At 46.0% G+C, this 14,613-nt stretch overlaps 1 protein-coding gene across 1 annotated transcript in view; it reads left to right on the top strand.

The window, feature by feature from the left end:
• LOC109921859 (sodium channel protein type 4 subunit alpha-like) overlaps positions 1–14,613 on the top strand; it is a 1,322,739-nt gene that overhangs the window by 1,281,029 nt on the left and 27,097 nt on the right. The gene's annotated exons all lie outside the window — the stretch shown is intronic.

Genomic DNA, 14,613 nt, shown 5'->3' with positions numbered 1-14,613 from the left:
CTGTATCCGCGGTTCCCGTTGTGGCCTCCTCTACATCGGGGAAACCAAGCGGAGGCTTGGGGACCGCTTTGCAGAACACCTACGCTCGGTTCTCACCAAACAACTGCACCTCCCAGTCGTGAACGATTTCAACTCCCCCTCCCACTCCTTGGACGACATGTCCATCCTGGGCCTCCTGCAGTGCAACAACGATGTCACCCGAAGGTTGTAGGAACAGCACCTCATATTTTGCTTGGGAACCCTGCAGCCCAAAGGTATCAATGTGGACTTCACAAGCTTCAAAATCTCCCCTCCCCCGACCGCATCCCAAAACCAACCCAGCTCATACCCGCCTCCCTAACCTGTCCTCCCACCTATCCACTCCTCCTAACTCAAGGCCCACCCCCATCTCCTACCTACTAACCTTATCCCGTCCCCTTGACCTGTCTGTCCTCCCTGGACTGACCTATCCCCTCCCTAACTCCCCACCTACACTCACCTTTACTGGCTCCAACCCCGCTTCCTTGACTTGTCTGTCTCCTCTCCACCTATCTTCTCCTTTATCCATCTTCTATCCACCTCCCCCTCTCTCCCTATTTATTTCAGAGTCCCCTTCCCCTCCCCCATTTCTGAAGAAGTGTCTAGACCCGAAACATCAGCTTTCCTGCTCCTCTGATGCTGCTTGGCCTGCTGTGTTCATCCAGCTCTACACCTTATTGTCTGAAATTCTCCAGCATCGGCAGTTCCTACTATCTCAGTGAACCAGATGTGTCCTTTTGACAATCGGCAATGGACTCATAGTCATCATTAGACCTTTAATTTCAGATTCTTTACTGAATTCAAAACCCACCATCTGCCATGGTCCCCAGAAGAGTAGTTGAGTTTCTGGATTAATAGTCTCGTGATAATACAACTCGGCCATTGCCTTCCTGGCAAGTTTCCCCTTGTGAAGAAATCTAAAGGGCATAAATGACCCAAATGGGTTTTGAACAACCATATTTACTTGGTAACAATTAAGCTGGCTTTTTAAGTCTAGATTTTGGATTGAGCTCAAATTTCCATCCTGGTGGGATTTGAACCCATGTCCCCAGATCATTAGCCTGGGGGGGGCTTAGGATTAACTGAGACAAGTGACCTCTTCACTGTGCCACTGCCTCTCCTAAATGTGAAAGCTCCATTGCAAGTGCTACACCAGAACCTTGAGCACAAAAATATAGTAGGGACTTCAGTGTAACTCTGAGGGAGTCCTGGTCAGCTGTTAGCATGAGGTGATCCTTACTAGCTAAGGTAGGCAGAAAAGATTCCATGGTACTATCACCAGGAAGAAGCATCCTGGTATACAACCAACTTCATCATTACAACTTATCTGGTCATTTTCAAACCGCTGTGTGTGGGGTCTTGCTGTGCAACAAATTGATATCCGCGTTTCTTACATTGCGACGGTGACTACATTTCAAAAAGACTGTGAAGAGTTTAGGGATAACCTGAGCTTGTTAATTTCATTGGAGAAATGCGGTTCTTTCATTTTAGTTCAAAGCAGATGAAGGTAAGTTTGAGACCCCTGTGTTCCAATACGCGGGGTGGGGGGAGGGGGCTGAGCGAGGTTGGTGAACCACACACAAAATCAGAAATTGCTGGAGAAGCTCAGCAGGACTGGCATCATCTGTGGAGAGAAATCAGGGACTTAACATTTCGAGTCCAGTGCCCCTTCCTCAGAACCTTCTGGGCAACATCAGAACTGTTCTGAGGAAGGGTCACTGGATCCGAAACGTTAACTCTTATTTCTCTCCACTGATGCTGCCAGACCTGCCTTTTCCCGCAATTTCTGCTTTTGTTTCTGATTTCCAGCATCCGCAGTTCTTTCGGGTTTTATTCGGCGAACCACACATCTCGGCACCTAAATGGGTTTACGATTTTGATGGCGACGACACAGAACTGGCTCACAAAAAAGCAGAAAAGGGGAACTTCACATTCCTGGAGGAATAAGGAGTTAATGATTCTCGGGGGCTGAACTGAAAGGATACCATCGGAACAGACTTGGAATGTTAACGTGCTGGCCAGGATGGAATAATGACAAGGCAGCTATTCCTGTTAGCTCCACTGAAAATTTGTATTGATTGGACTATTTTGGTAAAGACAGAATGTTTTTCATGAAAAATGAAATGAAAGCCCCTTGAGTGACATCAATCTTGTCCAGGGGCCTTGCACCATTGATTGATGTGACATGGACTGGCTATCAATAACTTCTCAGTGAGAGAATGGAGGCAGTATTTTCTTTCTGTCCCATTGCCAGTTTCAGGATGCTTGTATTTCTCTCGTGTATTTCTATTCTCCGACTTCCTTAGCCTTGCACCCTGATAGCCAGGCTCAAACAGCAACAGCAACATGCATTGATATAGTGTTTGCAATGTAGCGCCAAATCCTGAGGTGCTTCGCAGAAATAAATTGTCAAACAAAGTTCAGCACCGAGGAAGGGAAAAGACGACCAAAAGCTGGTGAAAGCAATGGGTTTTAAGCAGGAAGCAGGAAGCAGGGGAGGCAGAGAGGCTTAGAGTTAGAATTCCAGAGCTTAGGGCCCAGGCAGCTGCAAGGTTTCAATGAATTTTCAGTTGTCAAAGCAAAATGAGCCTCAGAACGTAAACAATAATCTCAACCCCAGAAGGATAAGTATTTTGAGACGAGGATATTTTGTTAAATAGTCTGTCATGTTGTAGAGGTAAGTTGCTTCAGAATATTAACTTGGGACGTATGTAAAATCCACAGTGAGTCCTTGCCCAATCATCATATTTATTTTCACACCACTAGTCTGTACTGAGTATCTGATGGGAATTGAGAACTTAAAAAAGGTAAAATGGCCAAAAGAAGTAGTTAATGCTGGATGTTCAATCTTTAAAAGACCTGGTCCTGGCTTTTTAAAAACGTTTGCTCATGGAATATGGGCGTTGTTGGCTTGCTCAGCATTTCTTGCCCATTGCTGATTCCCTTGGAGAACATGGTGGTCAGTTGCCTTTTGAACTGCTGCAGTCCATATGCTGTAGCTAGACCCACAATGCCATTGGGAGAGACTTCCAGGATTTTGACCCAGTGACACTGAAAAAGCAGCAATATATTTCCAAGTCAGGATGGTGAGTGGCTTGGAAGTGGTAGTGTTTCTATGTATCTGCCGTCCTTGTCCTTCTAGATGGTAGAGGTCATGGGTTTGGAAGGTGCTGTCTAAGGCGGTGAATTTCTGCAGAGCATCTTGTAGATAGTACATACTGCTGCCACTGAGCATCAGTGGCAGAGGGAGGGGATGTTTGCGGATGTTGAGTTGTATTTGAGTTGCTGCTGTGAGTCCTGTAGACGGCACAAGAGCCAGTTTGCATTTGAGCTGAACTATACCATTCTTACCCGATCACAAATGGCCGACTTTTACCTAATGTTGGCCCTCATTGAAGTGGGTTTAGCATCCACCTGCATTGAGTGGGTCAGATTGTCCTTGTTATCATTGCTCTCTATAGGGCTGCTGTTGCACTAGAGAGAAGCGATGGTTTAACCTGAGGGGCACCATGCCTCAGCTGAGGGGAGAGGTTGAGATGGAGAGTTGGTCGTGGTGTAGGGATTGAACCCACGCTGCTAGTGTGACTCAGCATCGCAAACCAGCCGTCTGAGCTAACCAAGGCCTGTACACCATACATCTCTGTTAGCTGCAAATCCTTTCTGGTCTCATTGCACACAAGTAGAACACATGTTATAGATTTTCAATTCCTCACTCCTGCCAGGAACAATTAAAACTGAGAGACAGCTACTTAAAAAGAAACACAGTTGCAGAATCAAAGGATGGAACTGAGAATCACACAGAAATGGAGGAGGTTTCTTGACCCACTGTGTCAGTGCAGAACATTGAACATAGAACATAGAACATTACAGCGCAGTACAGGCTCTTCGGTCCTCGATGTTACGCCGACCTGTGAAACTAATCTGAAGCCCATCTAAACTAAACTGTTCCATTATCATCCATATGTTTATCCAATGACCATTTAAATGCCCTTAAAGTTGGCAAGTCTACTACTTTTGCAGGCAGGGCATTCCACGCCCTTACTACTCTCTGAGTAAAGAACCTACCTCTGACATCTGTCCTATATCTATCACCCCTCAATTTAAAGCTATGTCCCCTCATGCTAGCCAGCACCATCCGAGGAAAAAGGCTCCCACTGTCCACCCTATCTAATCCTCTGATCATCTTGTATGTCTCTATTAAGTCACCTCTTAACCTTCTTCTCTCTAACGAAAACAGCCTCAAGACCCTCAGCCTTTCCTCATAAGACCTTCCCTCCATACCAGGCAACATCCTGGTAAATCTCCTCTGCACCCTTTCCAATGCTTCCACATCCTTCCTATAATGCGGCGACCAGAACTTTATGCAATACTCCAAGTGCGGCCGCACCAGAGTTTTGTACAGCTGCAACATGACCTCATGGCTCCGAAACTCAATCCCTCTACCAATAAAACCTAACATACCGTACGCCTTCTTAACAACGCTATCAACCTGGGTGGCAACTTTCAGTGATCTATGCACATGGACATCGAGATCTCTCTGCTCATCCACACTACATCTTACCATTAGCCCAGTACTCTGTATTCCTGTTACTGCTTCCAAAGTGAATCACCTCACACTTTTCCGCATTAAACTCCATTTGCCACCTCTCAGCCCAGCTCTGCAACTTATCTATGTCCCTCTGTAACCTACAACATCCTTCCGCACTATCCACAACTCCACCAACTTTGGTGTCATCTGCAAATTTACTAACCCATCCTTCTACGTCCTCATCCAGGTCATTTATAAAAATGACAAACAGCAGTGGCCCCAAAACAGATCCTTGAAGTACACCAAGGAACCCATCAATTAATCTCAGTCTACCCAGGTATTTACCCAGAGCTCTACAAAATCTTCCTGCTCAAGAATTGATCCGATTTCCATCTAAAGGACCCTATTGAATCTGCTCCTAACCCCCTTTTGATTAACGCATTCCTGCTCATTTAAACTCACTCTGTACCACAGCATCATCTCCATCTCCTCCAAAGTGCAGTGCTGTGGATGCTAGAAATCTGAATTCAAAAGAGAGAGTGCTGGAGAAACTCAGCAGGTCTGGCATGTTCTGTGGAGAGAGAAACAGAGTTAAAGTTTCGGGTTCAGTGTAACTCTTCTTCAAGAAAAGAAACTAGCAAACATTAACTCTTTTCACCCCTCAGAGCTGAGATGTTTTAACGGAGATTCAAAAGAAGCGTAAATTCGGGATTTCGAGAGGGTTAGTAATTTAGGTCTGGCAGGCTCTGTGGAAAGAGGAACACAGTTAATGTTATGAGTCCCATATATTCTTGTTCAAGACAAGAAATGAGCAAACATTAACTCTGCTTCTGCTTCCACAGATGCTGAGTTATTGACCCTGTCCAAACCCTTCACTCTCTTTTGAATCTCTACTTAAAATCTCTGCTTTGAGAGGCACAAGGCCAAGTTCTTTGGCCTCTGCATGTAACAGGGGAACCCCTCATCCACGCTATCGTTCCTGGATCTCTCCATTGAGAACTCACCAGTGTCATGTGCCTGCCTTGTGTAGTGCGGAGAGGAATCCCACTGGCTGAGGACATACAGTTGGTGTGGATCTTCAACCAAAACTCAGAGGTCACAGATGCATCATGATGTTGGCCTTGTCTGATGTCTGTGGATCAGAAATCCCAGCCAGAATGACTGAAGAGGGCACGGAAGCGGCCATTCCCTGGCTCTTTAGGCCACACCTAGCTGAGCGACTGAGCCCACTTGTAAAGGGCATAGGAACTTGATATATATGGCACCTATCAGAACCCCAGGATGTCTCATGTGCTTTACATCCAATGTCATCAGTGCTGCAATATGGAAATCACAGCAGCCTATTTGTGCACAGCAAGCTCCCACACACAACCATGTGATATCGATCAAGGCAGCCTGCTTTCTTTCATTCTTGTATGGCATATGGGTGTTGCCCATCCATAATAGCCCTTGAAGTAGCTTGCTGTGTCACTTAAGAGTCAGCCACTTTGCTGTGGGTCTGGATTCACATGTAGGCCAGACCAGGTAAGGGCAGCAGATTTCTTTCCCTGAAGGGAACCCGATGGATTTTTCCGATAGTCAACGATGGTTTTACAGTTGCCATTAGACTAGGTTTTAATTCCAGATTTTATGAAATTCAAAATCCACTACCTGCTTTGGTGGGAATTGAACCTATGTCTCCAGGGTATTAACTTGTGCACCCTGCAATTTTGCCACTATGTCACTGTCACCAACTCTCTGATTGATGGAGGAATATATAGCGGCCAGGACAGCTGTCCCTAAATGCTGCGCTAGAGTGAAACCAAGAGAAACTCCCACAGTAGCAAAGTCAGGGCACTCTGGGTTGTGGATCTGGGATGGACCTGCCTGAGGCAGAGGACCACTCAAGAGGGAGAAAGAAGGAAACCCAAGGAGCAGGAAGGGAAAAGCATCAGGATTTTCCCAGCACAAAGGAGGGGACTATGTCTTCACCCTTCAATCCTAGCCTTTCATTATCACTGAGTGCTACCTGCAGAAAATTGGGAGATTGAGGGAAAAGGGTGGCATAGTGGGAATGCTAGGGAATTGGCAATTGCTTGCTCTGGGTACATGGGTTCAAATTGCAGCTTGTGGAATTTAGTTTAATTTCATTGAAGGTGGCAAGACAGGCGGAAAGAGCAATTAATAAAGCATTCAGAGTCCTCAGCTCCAGCAGAGTCATAGAGTCACAGCGATGTGCAGCATGGAAACAGACCCTTCGGTCCAACTCGTCCATGCTGACCAGATACCGTGAATTAATTTAGTCCCATTTGCCAGCATTTGGCCCATATCCCTCTAAACCCTTCCTACTCACATACCTATCCAGATGCCTTTTAAATGTTGTAATTGTACCAGCCTCCACCACATCCTCCGGCAGCTTATTCCACACATGCACCACCCTCTGTATGAAAACGTTATGCCCCTTAGGTCCCTTTTAAATCTTTCCCCTCTCACCTTAAACCAATGCCTCTAGTTTTGGACTCCCCCACTAGTAATAGGAGCATAGAGTATAAAAACAGGGAGGTGATGTTGAACTTGAATAAGACATTTGTGTAAGATCTCAGCTGGAGTATTGTGTACAGTTATGGGTGCCACATTACAAGGAAGACGTGAATACGTTGGAGGGAGTGAAGAAGAGATTTACCAGAATGGATCCAGGAATGAGAAATTTCATTTCTGAGGAAAGGTTGAAGACGTTGAGGCAGAGAGAACACAGAGGAGATCTGATCGAGGTTTTCCAAACCATGAGCAGGCTGGATACAGTAGATAGGGAGAAGCTGTTCCTACTCATACAAGAGGGCGCAGATTTAAAGCAATGTCAAAAGAAGCAAGGGTGATATGAGAAAACCGTTTTCACACAGCGAGTAGTTAGGGTCTAGAATGCACTGCCTGGAAATGTTTTGGAGGCAGATTCAGTTGAAACATTCAAGAGACATTGGATGATTATTTGGATAGAAACAGTGTGCAGAGAAATGGGGGAAAAGGCAGGACATTGGCTCCAGGTAATACAACCAATGGGCCAAATTGTCTCTGTTTGCACTGTTTAACAATTCTGCAATTCTGTAAATTCAATTAATAAAATCTGGAATTGAAAGGTGGTCTGTTATTTTTGTTGCGTGCTGTAAAAACCCATGTGTTTCCCATGGGTAGAAAATCTGTCTCCTTACCTGATCTGGCCTGAATGTGACTCCTAGCCCACAGTGATGGGGCTGACTCTTTGTGCCAGTCTCTGAAATGACCCTCACAAGCCATTCACCTCAAAGGACGGGCAATAAGTGTTGGCCTTGCCAGGGACGCCCACATCCTGTGAAGGAATAACAAACGTTTGCCAGTGGAGGCCATTTGAGGTTTCCAGCCAAATTTTCCTCTTTAATCTTTATCTGAACTCCATTTACGCCTCATCACAGTATATCTTAATGCACAGGACACCCTAAAATTGATTAGACTTAGCTTTGATATTTGGAATTATCAATTGGTCCTTGTGTTAATGGGATGGAATGGGGTGGACGATGGGAGAGAGGGTTTGTTGATTTCAATTCTCTTCCTGCTTCCTGCCATCTCCTCTGAAATGTCTAGCTCTAATTTTAAGGTGACGTTGCCTTCTTCTGGACACACCCTAGCAGAGGAAGTAATTTCTTTCGACGCACCCTGTTAAAATCCTGTAATCATTTTATCCACCTTCATTAGGTTTTCTTTTCAATTACTGATCCTCAAGGAAGTACAAGTCTAATCTATGAAACCTGCCCTCATCCAGTTAAGCCTTTTAACTCTGCAGTCATTCGCTTAAGCCTATACTGCTCTTTCTGAGGTGCCTTTCTAAGTGCATTACACCAGATGTGGGTCTAATCCAGGATTTTGTAAATGAACTTCCATCCCTTTGTATTCCAACACCCTTTCAGGTAATTTATTAAGCTTTTCTAAAAAAAATAATCTTTGTATCCATGCATGAGCTTTTTGTGATTTCTCCACATGGATCTCCTAAGTCTCTTTGATCCTCCATTCATCCTCACTCGCACCTGTTAGTAGCTGCACTCAGGGCTGAATCTTACAAATTTTGGCCAAGTGAGTGTTATGTTGAGATTTTTGGAGGGATTCCTGCTGTGAAACTCACTGCCATCTTACCAAACTCACCTCATTAACTACCAATCGCACGCCTATGGCATCTCACATCCGCTTTCAGCCCTATCGTATCACATGTCATTACTGGCACAACTCACCACTCACCAGATAGTTACCATTCCTTGTGTACGCAGCAACTTCAAAAGGCCACTGTGCTGCCGGATGAGTGCTGGCATTCTGAATCTGCTGTGCCCAGTCAAGGATGTGTTGTGAAGACGTTGGAGAAAGGGGCGTTGGGACCTTAACCCTGACCCTGACCCTAACCAGGCCGAGAAGTGTCAACTTCCATCTGGCAAGAAGACCCTCGCTATGTCTGCACCATTCAGACACAGGTGGTCCAGGGTCATCTGACCAAAGCCTCCATGGCCAAGGGCTTTACTGCCAACAGTCTCCCTCCGCCTCTGATGCTGAACTGAGATATAGCAGCAAGGAGAGGAAGCAGAAAATATATTGACTGTACTTTGGCAGCATGGGTGGCAAAGCGCTGTACTTTTTGGTTCTTTTTCTAATAAATGGCACTTTTGACCTTACATGTGGTCACTTTTCTCCTGATCTAACTGTTCCAGCTGAAGCATGGGTTAGGGTTGGGTTTAGGGTTAGGGCTGGGTTTAGGGTCATGGTTAGTTTTAGTGTTGGGGTTAGGGTTAGGTTTAGGGATAGGGTCAAGCTTAGGGTTACAGTCAGGGTTAGGGTTGGGATTTGGATCAGTGTCAGGGATAGGGATAGGGCAGGGATTAGGGTTGGTTTTGGATTAGGGTTAGGGTTAGATTCAGAGTCAGGGATAGGGGTAGCGATAGAGATAGGTTCAGGGATTAAGATTGGCTTAGGGTCATGCTATTGTGACAGTGGTGGAGGCCCATAACTGAGACCCCAGAACCTATTACAGAGGTCCTGAAGCCTGTTACAGAGGCCCCGGAGCCTGGTACAGAGACCCTGGTCAATGTCAAGCAGTGACTGGAAGACCAGCGGAGGAGGAACATAAGAACATAAGAACATAAGGACTAGGAGCAGGAGTAGGCCATCTGGCCCCTCGAGCCTGCCCCGCCATTTAATAAGATCATGGCTGAAGAAGCAGAAGAGAGAAAGATGAACTCTATTTCAGTAAACTCTTACATTATATTCAATGTTTCAAGATGGTGCCAGAGCGTGACGACACTTTGTGTATAACACGCGAAAAAACACTCTATTTTTATATACATGTGACAATAAATCTAAATCTAAATCTAAATCTGAATCTGAATGAGCTCCCAGAGACTGTGAAGCTGCTAATGGCTCCTCAGCTCCCCTTTGGGGAGCCATTGGCTGAGGAATGGTGTCGAACGAGGAGAGGGGTTGTGAGGCCAGAGCAGCAGCAGGTAGTGAGGAAGGAGAGAGAGTCAGCCATTTTGGAATGATTTGGACAGGGGTAGCTAGCAAGAGCAGTCAGATTCGGACTTAAGAAAGTTTTAAGACAGCTTTCCTAACTCATTTAAATCCCGCCTGATCTATCTGCTCTGCTGCTCCTTTCTGCCTGGTTCATGCTCCCCCAATTGTTCCTCAGCGGGCCTGTCAACAATCACCTCTGCACAATCCCTTCACCCCCGCCTCATTCTCATCACAGAAAGAAAAATTCAAAAGAAAAGCTGCTCAGCCATATTCTGACAGCAATGATCCCCTCATCGGCTCACAGGGGGCTTGTGACATCCCCAGGGATGGTCGATTAGCAATGGGATGGGGAGATGCCCAGAGCAGTTTAGGTTTGTAAGGAGCTTTTTGAACAGGTAGCTACACATTACCACCCACTCGACAGTGACCTTGGGACATCCTAGGGTCACCAGTGGGCCCAGAGAAATCTCCTCAGCAAGATTGAGCCAAGCTCAGCAATTTCTTCAATGGCACCTCTCACCAGTGAGACCCAGGGCATTGAGTTCAGAACTTTTACATATTGACCCTCTCATTAACTCACTGCATCCAGCATTTATTGTCCATACCAAATTGCGCTGAAAAGGTGAAATGAGAGTGACAGCCCTTGACATCAAGGCCTCATTTGACCGAGTGCGGTATTAAAGAGCCCGAGCAAAACTGGAATCAATGGGAATCAAGGGGGAAAACTCTCTGGTGGTTGGCGTCATACCTGGCACTTAGGAAGATGGCTGCAGTTGTTGGAGGTCAGTTATCTCAGCCCCAGGACGTCTCTGCAGGAGTTCCTCAGGATACTGACCTCGGCCCAACCATCTTCAGCTGCTTCATCAATGACCTTCCCCCTGTCATAATGTCAGAATTTGGGATGTTCACTGATGATCGCACAATGTTCATCACCATTCACAATTCCTCAAATTCTGAAGCAGTCCGTGTTCAAATGCAGCATAATCTGGACAATATCCAAAATTCAGTCATGTGTTGCTTGGAGATAGGCTAGGTGCAGATTCAAGTGAGACATTGAAGAGGAAATTAGAATTTTTGGCATCACGGTGGCTCATACTGTGCCAGGGACTCTGGTTCAATTCCACCCTCGGGCGACTGTCTGTGTGGAGTTTGCTTGTTTGCATGTTTCCAACAGATACTCTAGTTTCCTCCCGCAGTCCAAAGATGTGTAAGTTAGTTGGATTGGCCATGCTAAATTGCCCATAGTGTTCAGGGATGTGCAGGTTCGTTGCGTTAGCCACGGGAAATGTAGGGCTACAGGTATAGGGTACGGGGATGTGCCTGGGTGGGAAGCTGTTCCGATGGTTGGTGTAGACGAATTGGGCCGAATGGCCTGTTTATACACTGTAGGCATTCTAAGTAAGTAAGATTCTTAGACAGCAAAGACGTTCAAGGAAACAGAAAAGGCAGGAGATAATAGAAGGTAGGTAATGGCCTGCTTCTGAACTATAATAATTCTGTAATTCTATGATTTTGTGAAATGTGGCAAGCAACATTCGTACCATTCAAATGCCTGTCAATGACCATCTCTCATAAGAGACAATCTACTGACTGCCCCTTGACATTCAATGGCATTGCCATCACTGAATTGCACAACCTCCTGGGTGTTACCATTGACCAGAAACTGAACTGGATTGGCCATAGAATATAGTGACTACAAGAGCAGGTCAGAGGCTATGAATCCAGCAGTGATTAACTTACCTCCTGACTCCCCAAAGCCTGTCTATCATCTACAAGACACAAGTCAGGAGTGTGATGGAATACTCCCCACTTGCCGGGATGAGTGCAGCCCCAACAACACTCAAGAAGCTTGACACCATCCAGGACAAAGCAGCCGCTTGATTGCCACCACATTCACAAACGTCCACTCCCTCCACCACCGACGCTCAGTAGCAGCAACAGGGTGTATGATCTACAAGATGCACCAAAGATCCTTGAACAGCATCTTCCAACCCCACGACCACTTCAATCTAGAAGGACAAGGGCAGCGGGCACATGGGAACACCATTGACTGCAAGTTCCCCTCCAATCCACTCACCATCCTGACTTGGAAATATATCACCGTCCCTTCATTGTTGCTGGTCAGAATCCTGGAATTTCCTCCCTAAGGACATAATTGTTTGCCTGTAGCTCATTACCTGCAGTGGTTCAAGAAGAAAGCTCACCAAAATGTTCTCAAGGGCAGCTAGGAATGGACAATAAATCCTGAGCCAAGCAACAGCACCCACTTCGTTTGACTGAATAAGAAGAAATAGTGGTAAATGATCTTCTTGAACAACAGTATTCTTTGCAGTATCAGGGCACCCTCAGTGCCCTTTGGAAGAGAGTTTCAGGATATAGGAACTATGTTGTGAAACTTGAAAGGGTTCAGAAAAGATTTACAAGCATGTTGCCAGGGTTGAGCTATGGGGAGAGGCTGAATAAGCTCGGCCTATTTTCCCTGGAGCATCGGAGGCTGAGGGGTGACAAGAAATAGTAGGATATTGAGAAATCCAGACGGAGGACATGTTCACAGATCCCAGCAACACTGGACAGGAGGGTGGGGTCAGAGGAGGTTCACTAGGTTGATTCTGGTATTGAGAGAAATGGCTTTTGAGGAGAGATTGAGCAGACTGGGAATTCATTGGAATAGAGAGATATGGACCAAGGGCAGACAGAAGGGATTTGTTTAATTTGTTGTTGTGTTCAAAGAACAAAGAACTATACAGCACAAGAACAGGCCCTTCAGCCCTCCAAGCCGGTGCCGATCCACTTTGTCCTTCCGTACTAAAACTGTCTTCACTTACAGGATCCGTGTCCCTCTATTCTCTTCCTATTCATGTATTCGTCCAGGTGTTTATTGAATACTGCTGTTATGTCTGCTTCCACCACCTCCTCTGGCAGCGCGTTCCAGACTGTTTCAGCAGCAGGGATGGTATATCCAGTAGTGGTGCCCAGAGCAAACAGCAGAGCCAGATAAGCGAAGGACTCATCAGAGACTGTTGAACTTTTAACTTATTCCTTTGTTTTCCTAGTTTAAACTTTGAAAGACATTCATGTAAACTATTTCCTGTTTCTTTATTTTTCCACTCTGTGAAGTAATGCGTAACTTTTTAACTCTCGTTTCTTTTACTACTTTGTACTTAAGCTTTTTTTGTACCTTCGTACCTAAGATGGCGCTACGTATGGCAACATTATACACTTTTCACTGTACTCCTGTCCTTGACAATAAAATATAAAATCGAAAAACTAAAAAAATGCACCAACTTTCTTCTCTGTCTTCCTTGCAGCAATATGAATACATCTAAGGGTTCTGAAATTTGCTGTGTAATTTCCACCTGACCTTCCAAAATGCATCACTTCACGTTTGTTCGGATTAAACTCCATCTGCCATTTTTCTGACCATTGCCTCCAACTGATCTATATCCTGTTGTATCATGTTTGGCACAACATGGTGACCAAAGGGCCCATTCCTGTGCTGTACTGTTCTACGTTCTATGTAGCAGGTGGGCAGAATGGCAATTTCTACAAGTAACCAAACTTGAGGAGGTCCCTCTCTTGGCTAAACATCAAACACCTAAATAAGAAATTTAGCTGAGCACCACAGAGGCACATAATGGGGCTTCCTACAGGTTGTAGAACTTTGTGGTAGCTCTGCATTACCCAATGCACAGCCCAGAATGATCACTGCCACTGTTAACAGCCAGCACCTCTGTGTTTTCCAGTTGATTTGTTGTGGGATTCAGGACAGTGCACAGTCTCAAGAAAAAGAAAAATGTGACATTAGTCCTTTAAAAAGAAAATATTGAACCTTGTTGTGCGGTTCTCATTAAAAATCGATTCGACTCACTCAAGAGCTGAATCCATGTGCTTTACAAATCAGCTCCCACACAAAGTGAAATCAGAAAAGCAAGGGCTCTCACAAACGCAAACTGAAACTGTGGCATCAACTCTTTTTGATGAAGTTGCTGTTAAAGCTGCTGTGAATTTAAATCCCAAGTAGAATGTGTTCCCAATGCTGGGAATGTATTGCAGCCCCCACAGTGTTGATTCACTCAGATTATGATGCATGGGTTAATAGATATTTACTCACTGTTAGACACAGCTTGTGCTGCAGGGCAGTGCCTGTCCTGTCGCCAACTCCGAGTGCAGGTGGGAACCGCTGTTCGCCCGCTCCCATTCCCACTGTCTACCCGTTCCCACTCCCATTGTCTACCCGTCCCCACACCCACACTCTACCCGTCCCCAAACCCACTGTCGACCCGTCCCCACTCCCACTGTCGACCTGTCCCCACACCCACTGTCTACCCGTCCCCACACCCACTGTCTACCCGTCCCCACTCCCACTGTCTACCTGTCCCCACATCCACTGTCTACCCGTCCCCACACCCACTGGTCTACCCGTCCCCACTCCCACTGTCTACCTGTCCCCACTCCCACTGTCTACCCGTCCCCACGCCCACATTCTACCTGTCCCCACACTCACACTCTACCCGTCCTCAAACCCACTGTCTACCCGTACCCATACCCACTGTCTACCTGTCCCC

Source organism: Rhincodon typus, chromosome 2 (genome assembly GCF_021869965.1).
Source record: "Rhincodon typus isolate 14 chromosome 2, sRhiTyp1.1, whole genome shotgun sequence".
Lineage (NCBI taxonomy): Eukaryota > Metazoa > Chordata > Chondrichthyes > Orectolobiformes > Rhincodontidae > Rhincodon > Rhincodon typus.
The sequence above is the reverse complement of the archived record's forward strand: the minus strand, read 5'-3'. Positions and strand labels throughout refer to the sequence as shown.